The sequence below is a fragment of the Myotis lucifugus genome, unplaced genomic scaffold, assembly GCF_000147115.1.
Source record: "Myotis lucifugus unplaced genomic scaffold, Myoluc2.0 scaffold_64, whole genome shotgun sequence".
Taxonomy (NCBI): domain Eukaryota; kingdom Metazoa; phylum Chordata; class Mammalia; order Chiroptera; family Vespertilionidae; genus Myotis; species Myotis lucifugus.
The window spans coordinates 947,077-959,001 of NW_005871112.1; the positions used below are offsets into that span (position 1 = coordinate 947,077).

General features: G+C 41.5%; 1 protein-coding gene across 1 annotated transcript in view; it reads right to left on the reverse strand.

Moving 5' to 3' along the window:
• Positions 1-11,925, reverse strand: part of DNAJC3 (DnaJ heat shock protein family (Hsp40) member C3) — a 71,143-nt gene that overhangs the window by 58,574 nt on the left and 644 nt on the right. The gene's annotated exons all lie outside the window — the stretch shown is intronic.

Genomic DNA, 11,925 nt, shown 5'->3' on the forward strand with positions numbered 1-11,925 from the left:
TCAACCCAATACGTTTCTCATAAGTATATACTGGCGAATAAAAAAGGGGGGGTTCCCAAACCCCTTTTGGACTTCATTCTTGGGTTTTGAAGGCAGGACCCTTTTGTCCCCCCGAAAATCCCAGCCTTGACAGGGGGGAATTTCCCCCCCCCTCTGATCGATCAAATACGTGAATGACAGGGGGGCAGCCCCCAACTCCCCTGATCGGCCCTGCTCTGTGGGGGACAGGGGGTGGGCGCCACAAACCTCCCAATCAGCCATACCCTGAGCGTGACTGAGGGTGGCATTGAACCTCCCAATCCGCCCTGCTCTGTGCATGACAGGGGGCAGCGCCCCAACTCTCCCATCAGCCCTGCTCTGAGCCCGACCAGGGGCTACACCTAGGGATTGGGCCCTGCCCTCTCCCACCCAGGAGCAGGCCTAAGCCAGCAGGTCGTTATCTCCCGAGGGGTCCCAGACTGCGAGAGGGCACAGGCCGGGCTGAGGGCCCCCCTTCCCCACCCCACCCCCCCCGCCCAGTGCACAAATTTTTGTGCACTGGGCCTCTAGTATACAATAAAATCAGTGTTATGATGGGGGAAACACACACAGGGTGCTGTGAGGACACAAGTTAAGGTACCAAACATCTATAGCCAAAATTAAATACAATTTAAAATTCAATGTCTCAGTCACATCAGTCACAGTTTAAGTACTGCATAGCTAACGGCTAGTACATGGATCAGTGCAGATGATTCAGAACATTTCCCATTATCACCGAAACTTCTCGGGCAGTGCTTCCGAGGTGGCAGGAGTTTTCCTGAGGTCTCACCTGAAACCTGAAGGAAAAATGGGAAGAATATCTCTACGTGAAAAGGCTGAAGAAGGAACCAACATTCCAAATGCAAAGAACATCATATGTAAATGCCCAGTAGTCAAAAAATTAATGAGGTTTCCATAGAAATTAAAGCCAAGTATTGCAATAGCTCTCCTCTCCATAATTTAATTATTCTGGAGTGGGTCATTTTAAGTGCTAGGTGATTACAGTAAATAGCCAATAGAGAAGGCAGAAGCCAATAAAGTATCTCTTACAATAATCCAAATGACATTATGGTGACTTGACTGTGTAGTAGTGGTGGGAACAGAGAAAAATAGACTGTTTAAAGAAATGTCAGACAGAAAGACCACCTGGCTTGAACTGACTGGATATGGAGGTCAAGTGAAGAAAGAGCATGAGTCCAGGAGGATACTCAGGGCAACTATTTGAGCAGCTGCTTGCCATTCTAGTCATTAAAGCAACTGAATTCTTATTTCATCTAATACAAGCAAAAAGCTAAATAAAATTCACTGTATCTTGCTATATGCCCTGCTAAACAAAGTAGCTTTTTTGGCTTTTAGTATTCCTAGTCTGAAGTTTCTGTGTAGTGTCTTATTACCTTGGCTACCTTTTGGACCTCCCTCCAAGGAAAAAGGGGGGGAAAAGGAGGGAAGGAAAGAGGAAACCTTAACTTGATGGCCTCAAAAAGTTAGGTTTCTGCAGAGCCCTATTGGTTTTGGGCAACAATGTAAAGAGAGCTAGGATATTTAAGAATATGAGTAACATATAGAGAAATTAGTTGGGTGTTTTCAATGATCTGGGAAAGCATTCTCTTTCTCATTTAAAAGGAGGATATAGGCTCCTACTCTGTGAAAATGCACTATACAATATAAATTTAGAAACTGATTATATTCATAGAGTGAAAGTCACCTGTAGTTCCACCCAACTCCATACCATAACCAGAAATATAACCTGCTTTTCATAATGAAGATTATAGAAATTAATGTGCTTCATTTAACAAATGTTACTAAATACATACTAATATGTAAAACTGTGGCCATAGGAAGAGACGAATAGGTTAGTCTCTTCCAAAGAGGCAATGAAGAGAATCCCAAAGGCTTTAGCCATTTATGAGAACTCCCCAGCCTGCAGGGGTCTCATAATTGACCCTGGAGAGAGATAGGCTGCTTTCTAGCATTACATTGGAGAAAAAAGGGGAACATCTGTAATCTTCTCAAAGGGGGGGGGGGCAGTTAGGGGTGACCAGACCAGTGGGGAGGGGGCAGTTGGGGGTGACCAGGCCAGCAGGGGAGCAGTAAGGGGTGACCAGGCCAGCAGAGTGGCAGTTAGGAGATTTTAAAAATTAAAAAAAAAAAAAAAAACATAAAAAGGACAGGATTGAACTGGTGGGCAAACCACATCCAAGAACCCTTCCCAGGGAAAGCAGGCCATGGAGGTGGCTGCAGTTCTTTAAGTGCACCAACTCTGATACAAGAAAAAGGAAGGGACCCTGGGTATGTCCCAGCTTCCAGCCTGGCAATCAACCTTCTGCCACAATCAGCAAAGACTGGCATTGAGCAATCCTATATAATAAAGAAGTAATATGCAAATTAATCCTCACACCATCGCAAGATGGCTGCCTACGACCAGGCCCGCAGGGGGGTTAGTGAGGAACGACCAAACAACTGAACAAGCAGGCTGCGTGGGGCAACCAGGCCGGCATAGGGGGGCTGTTAGGGGTGACCAGGCCAGCGGGGCGGGGGGCAATAAGGGGTTACCAGGCTTGCAGGGGGGGCAGTTTGGGGTGACCTGGCTGAAAGCAGGGGGCAATTAGGGGCAACCAGGCCAACAGGGGGGGCAGTTAGGAGGATCAGGCAGGCAGGCAGGTGGGTGATTAGGAGCCAGCGATCCAGGATTGTGAGAGGGATGTCCCGGATTGGAGAGGGTGCAGGCTGGGCTGAGGGGACCCCCCCCCCTCCGTGCACGAATTTCATGCACCAGGCCTCTAGTTCTGAAATATATAGATCATTGAATCAACCACCAAAAACTAACACCAGCCCTGGTTGATATGGTTCACCAAAAAGTTGCAGGTTCAATTCTTAGGGCATATGTCCGGGTTGTGGGCTCCATCCCCAGTAGGGGTTGTGCAGGAGGCAACCAACCCCTCTCACATTGATGTTTCTCTCTCTACCCCTCTCCCTTCCTCTCTCTCTAGAAAATCAATTAAAGAAAACTAACACTAAATAAGAAAAATAAGGGGGGGGAAATTAGTGCAGCAAATAGAAAAAAATTCTAAAAATGAATATAATTGACATTCTTACAGGGTTAAAGGGGTGCAACATTCATTAAAAGGAAAAAGAAAAACAGAACCAAGTATTTATGCACTGGCTGCTCTACCAATGGAGAAAAAGATAAACAAGATAATTTCTAAAAGCCATGATAAACTGCCAGAAGAGGAAGAGTCCTTAATATAGACAAATGGGTTATAATACCTGAGAAGATAGTGTCTGTTTTAAAACATAGGGGAGAAGGGGGATTTTGAATGACAAGAAGCTTCCAGATGCCAAAACATTACTAGGCTCCCAAGGAGTACAAAACAAGTGCAAAGGGCTTAAGTAGGACCAAGCTCCACTTCAACCAATCCAAAGTAGGCTCCAGCATGTGAAGAAGGATAAAGGATGTAGGCAAGATAGATCACATTGAGCCTTAAAGGCCACAGTAAGAAATTTCTAATTTATTTCTAAGTGCAAAGAGAAGTCATCAGAATGGAAGTCATTTAGCCAGGAACTGACTACCTGATTTACATTTTAAAAAGATCACTTCAGGCCTGGCCGGTGTGGCTCAGTGATTGAGTGTCAACCTATGAAGGAGGCTTCAACCAGGAGGTCCTGGTTTGACTCTAGGTCGGGGTGCAGGTTCAGTCCCCAGTAGGAGGTTTGCCAATCAGTTATTCTCTCTCATCACTGATGTTTCTGTCTCTCTCTCCTTCTCACTTCCTCCCTCTCTGAAATCAATGGGGATATATATATATTTTTTAAAAGATCACTTTAGGGCGTAGTGTGGAAAAGATATTGGAGGCAGGCAAGAATGGAAAATGTAGTGGTGTGAACTAAGATAAGGATAGCAAGTTGCATTACAGTATATATATTCTGATTTCATTTATGCTTTTAAAAGAAGATACAATATGTATTTCTGTACTGTCCAACTTTTTCCATTAAGAATGTATTCATGCACTACTAACATAATAAAAATTTAACAAAGTAGACTGAGGAATGTGTTTTGTTAAATATGTTGCCGATTAAATAATCACTTGCAATTGAAAATTCTTAAAGAATATCTGTAACCAGTATCCTATATAATAAAAGGCTAATATGTAAATTGACCCAACTGTGGAACGAGGGGTCGTTATGACGCACACTGACCACCAGAGGGCAGACGCTTAACGCAGTGTGCTCCCACAGGGATCTTCCCTCACCTTCCTCCAAATCTAGCCCCCATGCTGCTGCCAATCCTTCCAAAATACACTCCTAATAAAAATTCTTCAGTATTTTCAAATCACTTGCTAGGTTTAAACTAAACCCTTCAGATCTAAAGGCAAACAAGACCCTTCATAATCAGATCCCATAATGTAGGTCCAACTTTATAATCTCTCATTCCTCCACCTCTTACTTTATATTTCCATATCATAATGAACTGGTTGTAGTTCTGTGAACACACTATGTGCTCACGCCACATCCCTCTGCACTTGGGAGTTTCATGAAAAGGTTCCCACTTGCCCACCAGGAAAATTTCTACTTCTCCATCAGGATCCTGCTCTCAAATGCTGACTCCTTTGTGAAACCTTCCCAAACTGCTTTAGTGAGATGGTGAGAAAAAGTCCCTTCTATGTTCCTACTATACTTTGCATCCCCACACTCACAAGTACATGACTTCACTTTGCAATACCACTGTCACAATATATTGATCTTTACAGTTTGCCTGCCTCTCACACTGCCCAGCCCCTCAACCCTTCAACTCTCAGACCAAAACCAAGTGTGAGAATCTACCTTTTCTTTGTTACATCACCTAGTTCCAGTATCTTGAACAAAGTGCACTCAATATTTATTGAATGAATGTAACTACTTTTCTTCTTAATTATATAATCCATCAGAATTACAGTCTAAGATATATAATAATTATAAAATCAAATAATAAAGACACTAATATATAAATTGTGGCTATTTTTGCAATGTCTCAACTCTATTTTGAGCCATGGATAATATTTATTCCTTTGCCACATCCTGGGAGACAGTGACAATGACAGGTGTCTCCTATTTTCTGAGAGATAAAGCTACCAAATATCATGCCATTTTCTAATCAGCATTAAATAATAGGCTTCTCCTTAGACAAGCATAACCATAGGTCAGCAAAATATACAGGAAGGGTTGGAAAAAGTGATGGAGTAGCTAGGTCTTTCACTGAAGTTAGTTATTAGAATCTGTCATATTTTGAAGAGCAAAAAATAAAGAATTTTAAATTGAGGGGTTAAAAGTATGATGTGGTAAGAGTCACAATCAATACTATGAGAACAGGCTGAAAAAGGCAAGAACTGGTGGTCAGAAATACTAAGTCTCAAGCTGAAGCCAGGTGACAGGTGGTAACAAGCCCAGGGATGCTTATTCAGGTTGGAGCACTCAGAATATGAGGAATGTTAAGATCATTCTAGAAAGAAACATGGGCAAAAATGACAAAGTACTATGTATAAAAGGTCAAGCAAGATGGCAAGATGGCAGAAACACAGAAAACAGTAGAATCTGGCCACAGAAAGAGCAGGAAGTTCATTATCTTAGCAATTCCACAGATAAGTGAGGACCAATGACCAGTTTAAAAAAAAATACACTGATCTGGAAACCTTAAGCACCTCTTTCCAATCACCCAGATCTAAAAAGTGGTTTAGTTTACAAAGCCAAAGTAAAAGAAAGAAAAGGCTGAGTAGTTATGTGCATCTGAACAATGATATCTGAACAATGCATTAAAATCTTCCTATGTAAACTAGCAAAATAAAATTTATTGTAATCAGGTTTAATCAATTTAAATAGACATTACCTGTCTTTGCTTTAATGAACTGTGAAGGCATAAATATTGTAATGAGATACGTTACTCTAGGAATTTCAACTTGGACAATAAGTTTAGAAGAGTCCATGCTAAAACAGCTCAAACAGTCAACTTTATTCATCCAATTAAAAATTATTTATTGCCACCCTGGCCAGTGTGGCTCAGTTGGCTGGAGCATCATCCTGTGCATCAAAAAGTCTCAGGTTCAATTTCAGGTCAGGGCACATGCCCAAGTTGCAGATTCAATCCCTGGTTGGGGTGCTGGTGGGAGACAACCAGTGGAGTTTCCCTCTCATATCAATGTTTCTCTCTCTCCTTCTCCTCCCCCCCCCCTCTAAAATCAATAAAAACATATTTTTAATAAATAAAGAAATTGGATTTTTCCAGGGGAAAAGAGATACTTTATCCATTTTAATATAAGAAAAGTAAAGGGGATAAATGGTGATAGGAAAATAAAAGAAAAAAGAAAAGTAGCAGTGTAGGAACAGATACAGGTAGGCTAGTGAGTTTAGTGATAGGAAGAAAACTGCCCTGTGATATCTTTCATTTTCTCAATAAAGGCAAGATCTAAAAGAATGGGGTAAAGGAAGAAAGGAAAGGGTGGTTTAAATTGGAGATTTAAGGAAAGAGGGAAAGGTTTGAAATACTGGTATTAAAAATAGACATAATTGAGAATTGTAGGTATGTCGGCAGTATTAAGTGTGCATTTGAAATTGAGATTATATGCTTGAAATGAGACCAGTAGGCAAGTTATCTCCATTTTCCTCCCCCCATGTTCAGCTCTGAGGTACAACAAAGTTGGTGGCCAAGTTGGATTTAATCAGTTTCAAATTCTGCCAAGTGAATAAAACAAAACATACAGAGGGGTAAGGAAATTAAAGGGTGCTTGCAATGGAGTAACTACAAGACAGAACCACTAAATCTGTACTGAGAAAGTAGGGAAGACATGGATGCTTCACAAAGCATGTCTTATACCCTCCCTCAAGTGGTCTGTAAACTCAACAACAAAAACTGTGAGTTCTGCCCTAACCGGTTTGGCTCAGTGGATAGAGCGTTGGCCTGCGGGCTGAAGGGTCCCAGGTTCGATTCCAGTCAGGGGCATGTACCTTGGTTGCGGGCACATCCCCAACAGGAGGTGTGCAGGAGGCAGCTGATCAATGTTTCTCTCTTATCGGTGTTTCTAACTCTCCATCCCTCTCCCTTCCTCTCTGTAAAAAATCAATAAAATATATTTAAAAAAACAAACAAAACAAAACTATGAGTTCTATACTATGTATACCTCACCAAAGAGCACTACAGTTTAAGCCTATACTGACTAATTAAATGAGTATTCCCCATATTTCAAATTTCCAAATGACAGAAACTCATCAGACTTTTTTTTAAGCAGCTTTCTAAAGATCTCAAAATAAAAATAAATCTGTAGTTGACATGTGTTAGTTCTAAAGAGCAGATGACTGGATTCCCATGATATTTCCATATAAACAAAGATTAATTGCTGGACATTAATCAAAGGAAAACTATAGCAACAGAAAGTAAACTTAGCCACAATTAATTCACTTCATATGGGGAAATAAAGCCTAATTACTTCAAGGCATCCTATCTTAGAACAACTCACCCTGACCTACAGAATTAAAATTACTTCATTTCTAGGCACTAACTCAGCAATGCTAACCTGTTAAGTGAATTGGAACTTTGGCACTACTGCTAACTATAGCCTATCTCATTAAAAGAATTTAAATTAATTCTAGAAGTTACCTGACCATCTGCTAGAATACTTAGTTTATATAAATTACTGAAAGTCATTCATTTTCCCTATTACATTTATTCTTCCCATATTAAATAATGTCAAGAAAATCCTAGAGAAGATAAAACATACTTTTAGTAGGTATGTTCATATAAAAATCACCATCTTTTATACTTATTCATTTTAAACTATTCTTTTCCCTATGGCCAAATACATGGTTTAGTTAGGTCAGTTGTGGGAGGGCAGGGGGCACCTGATCCAGGTTTCTCTTACACATGGATGTTTCTCTTTTTCTCCCTTCCTCTAAAATCAGTAAAACATATCCTCAGATGAAGCTTAAAAAAAAGAAAGAGGAAAGGACAAGGGAAAGAAAAAGGAAAAAGAAAAAGAAAGGGAAGGAAATGAAAGGAAAACTGGGTCTAGATCAGCCGTGGGCAAACTACGGCCCCAGGCCAGATCCGGCTGTTTGAAATGAATAAAACTAAAAAAAAAAAAGACCGTACCCTTTTATGTAATGATGTTTACTTTGAATTTATATTAGTTCACACAAACACTCCATCCATGCTTTTGTTCCGGCCCAGTTTAAGAACCCATTGTGGCCCTCGAGTCAAAAAGTTTGCCCACCCCTGGTCTAGATACTGGGTCCAGGTAGCATGTTAAGGAAGAAAAAGAGATAAAAGAAGGTTTAATTCCCAAGCTGTGTTCCTACTGAAGGCACCAAACAGAACAAACCATTAGCAAAGAATTAAAATAGCTTCCTTATCTGTAACATGAGAATACTAAAGTATATTCTACTAAAGTTTTCTCTCTGCCACAAAAATTCTATTCCTAATCTAGTGTTTTAGACTACCCTCTTTCAAAGGTCTTTTTGAAACGGTGTGCTAAAACTTTCAATTCATAAAAATATCACGTATTTCCTTTCTCTGAGTCATGTCAACTCATGGAACATTCAAACCTGTAGAGAACTTTTGTGAGTTTATTTGACAACTCAATTGTCGACAATTGCCAGGATGCAAAATCTTAACAGATTGAGAAGATGCTCCAGAGAATGGCAGTTATGAACCTTATTTTATACATTACAATCAAAAGAGAAGAAGACGTAAATGGATTATATGAAATTCATTGGTGATAGATTAGGGATTGGATAGAAAGTAAAATGACAGCCCTGCCGGTGTTGCTCAGTGAGTGAGCGTGGACCCCATGAACCAGGAGGTCATGGTTCGATTCCTGGTCAGGGCACATGCCTGGGTTGTGGACTGGTAGGGGATGTGCAGGAGGCAGCTGATCAATGATTCTCTTTCATCACTGATGTCTCTCTCTCTCTCTCTCCCTCTCCTTTCCTCTCTGAAATCAATAAAAATATTTTTTTTTTAAAAAAGAAAGCAAAATGATAGACACTTCTTTTACACAGGTGAATACATGTTAGTTAATAGTCAACAATTAACATTACAATAACAATGAGGAGAGTCTGTGGTCTTCCCAGAGCTATGCCTCTGAAGGGTCTGGAAAAAGAAAATTACTTTGACATTCTACATGTTATTGTACAGCAAAAAAATAAATAAATAATAGATAGGCTCAATTAAGGTAAAGATGGACTTTTGCTAGGGAAAAATACTGCCTTAGGACATGACAACCTGCAATAATCTGCTTTTAGTTAAAAAGTTTTAATTTCAGATCCTTTGTGGTTACTTTAGGTCTCTTGAGTTTGTAAGGCTGCCACGCAGGCCTTACCTGAGCTTGTCAGGTTCAGTATGTGGCCTTTTTCATCCACAGTTACAATGAACAGGGGGGGAGGGGGGGGAGTTGAATGTTTTTAAATCAGAAAAAACTAGGCCAACTAACCTACATATTTATTGGTGACACTCTCCATCCTACTAGTATGCAACTCTGTTTCACATTCACTCTTCTCAAACCCACTCCTTTATTTCTTTTTTCTCCAAAGCCTCAGGCATACTAGTGGAATCAGGCAGCTATGCATGCCTCCAGGACTTTGATGTTACTGAACCCAGCCTACCTTCAATGAATTTAAGATCTTTTTCCTTTCTTTCCTACTACCTGTACCAGACAAAGATCTTATTTGGGAAAACAGGAACTAACAGTCTGCTAACCCAAGGCAGAGATCCTTTTTGAGGTCCATTACCAAACTTAGTGTCCAGTACATAGAAGACACCTAATTTAACTGTTCTATGTAACTTATTATACCCACGAGTCTCATCAGTGATTTCTCTTTAGAAATGCATAATGTCAGCTCCCACCCAGACCTACTGAATCAGAAACTCTTAGAGAGGGGACCTGAACTCTGTTTTTAAAAGTCCTCCAGGGTGAGATCCTGATGCACACTCAAAGTTGAGAACTGGCCCCAAACGGTTTGGCTCAGAGGGATAGAGCATAAGCCCTCGGACTGAAGTGTCCTGGGTTCAATTCTGGTTAAGGGCATGTACCTCGCTTAGTTGCAGGCTCGATCCCAGGTCGAGGTGCCAATCGACGTGTCTCTCTCAAATCAATATTTCTCTGTCTCTGTCTCTCTCCCTCCCTCCCACTCTCTCTAAAAATCAATAGAAAAAATCCTAGGGTGAGATTTAACAAAAATAAATTATGAAAACAGATCTTTAAAAAAAAATAAAGAGTTGAGAACTGCTGTATTCAACATGCCAGGAAATCACCTTCTTGTTCACTACTACTGGTAGCAAACAAGCAAAAAAATTGATTTTTCTCAGCTGCCACCACTTACAAATGATTGGGCCCACGTGATGCTATCAACCATTTAACTTCTGTCTCCAGCCTGTACATAGTGTACAGAGATAAACTTTAGAGTTCAATTTAAAGATCTTAGAGTTAATTTAAATATGTGACCTAATACATATTCTTTAAACTCAGAGACTCAGTTCTCTCGTCAGTAAAGTAGGAACAATCCCACATACCTCCATGAATAAGAGATCGCTTACAGAAAGGTGCCTGGCACACAGCAGACCTCCAATAACTGTAAGATCCTTTTCCTTTCTGCCCTACTGCCTGTACCAAGTCCCTGCTACTTTACATAGGTGATGCTCCTCAAGAAGATAGCACTCTGGCACTCCTTGGAGAAATGTCACCAAGGTCTCCTATACAGAAAAGTTCTCCAATGAGGTTTTTTTCTTATGAAAAGTACCACAGGATGTAAATGAAGTGAAAGAATCCTACAGAATCATATACAGAACAGCAATTCTAAAAAGGTAATCCAAGAGCTAGTGGGAAAAGCAAATCATACAAAAGCGTGCACCTTTTGCCACTTAAAATGATTGACATTAAACAAAACATAGGCAACTTTCTCTTAAGTGGCCGAAATAAATCAGTGGTAACTGGACATAAATGCTACATTTGGGGAGGAGGAGGTTAGCATTATAACAGCCAAGCGATCTGGAATACATGACCCATGTTAATGTGGTCCGGGCATTCAAATTCGAATTCCCTAGATTTTCTGGGGCAGCATCACTGTCAAATTCTCTATCTCAATCTTGTCCCCATACATGTTCTGATTTTTGGTTCAAAAAAAAAATATAGTCACTAGGGGCACCAAAACAATAACAACAACAACGAAATACAAATAAAAATAAATCGCTGCCATACATGAGACTTAAAAACTGGAAAGCATTACTTTTTTTTTTTTAAGTTTAGAATTTTGACGGGATTTTACCAGAAACAAGTCCTGGTTTCAGCTCCTCACTCCCTCTGTCTAATCTAAAGTCTCACATTAAAATGTTTAACTCCATACCTACGAGCCTTTAGGTGAAAATAGATCGGTGCATTGGATACGTGATTATACTCGATTATTCCGCACAGGATCCAAAGCCGGGGCTGTCACTCTTACGCCTCCCGCCGGTATCCGACACGGGGCGGACAGCCCTCTGTTTTTGACATTCTGTTCCAGCGGCCAACACCCCCAGCTGTAGGACTTGCGTGAACTTTAAACGTTCGTACCTTCTGAAGGGGACCCCCCTCCCCAGGAACTCGGGAAAGGAAGGCCAGCCCTAAGCTGAAGGCCACCACGCCAGGAGTTGTAAAGCCACCCACTGGGCGCCTGGCTCTCCGAGTGCCCTAACCCAGCACCGGCTCCGCCGCGCAGCAGCCTAACCTCTGCTCCTCCAGACACAGATAACAGCCCCGCCGAGGCTCCCGCTTTCCCCCCCACCCGGCCCCTTCACCCCCCTCGCGGGACGCACTCCCCCCCCCACGGGGCTCCAAAGCGAAAGCAGCCCCCCCGCCCCCCCCCCGGCCGCCTTCCCCGCCTCCCCCAGCACCACCGACCCACAGTGTC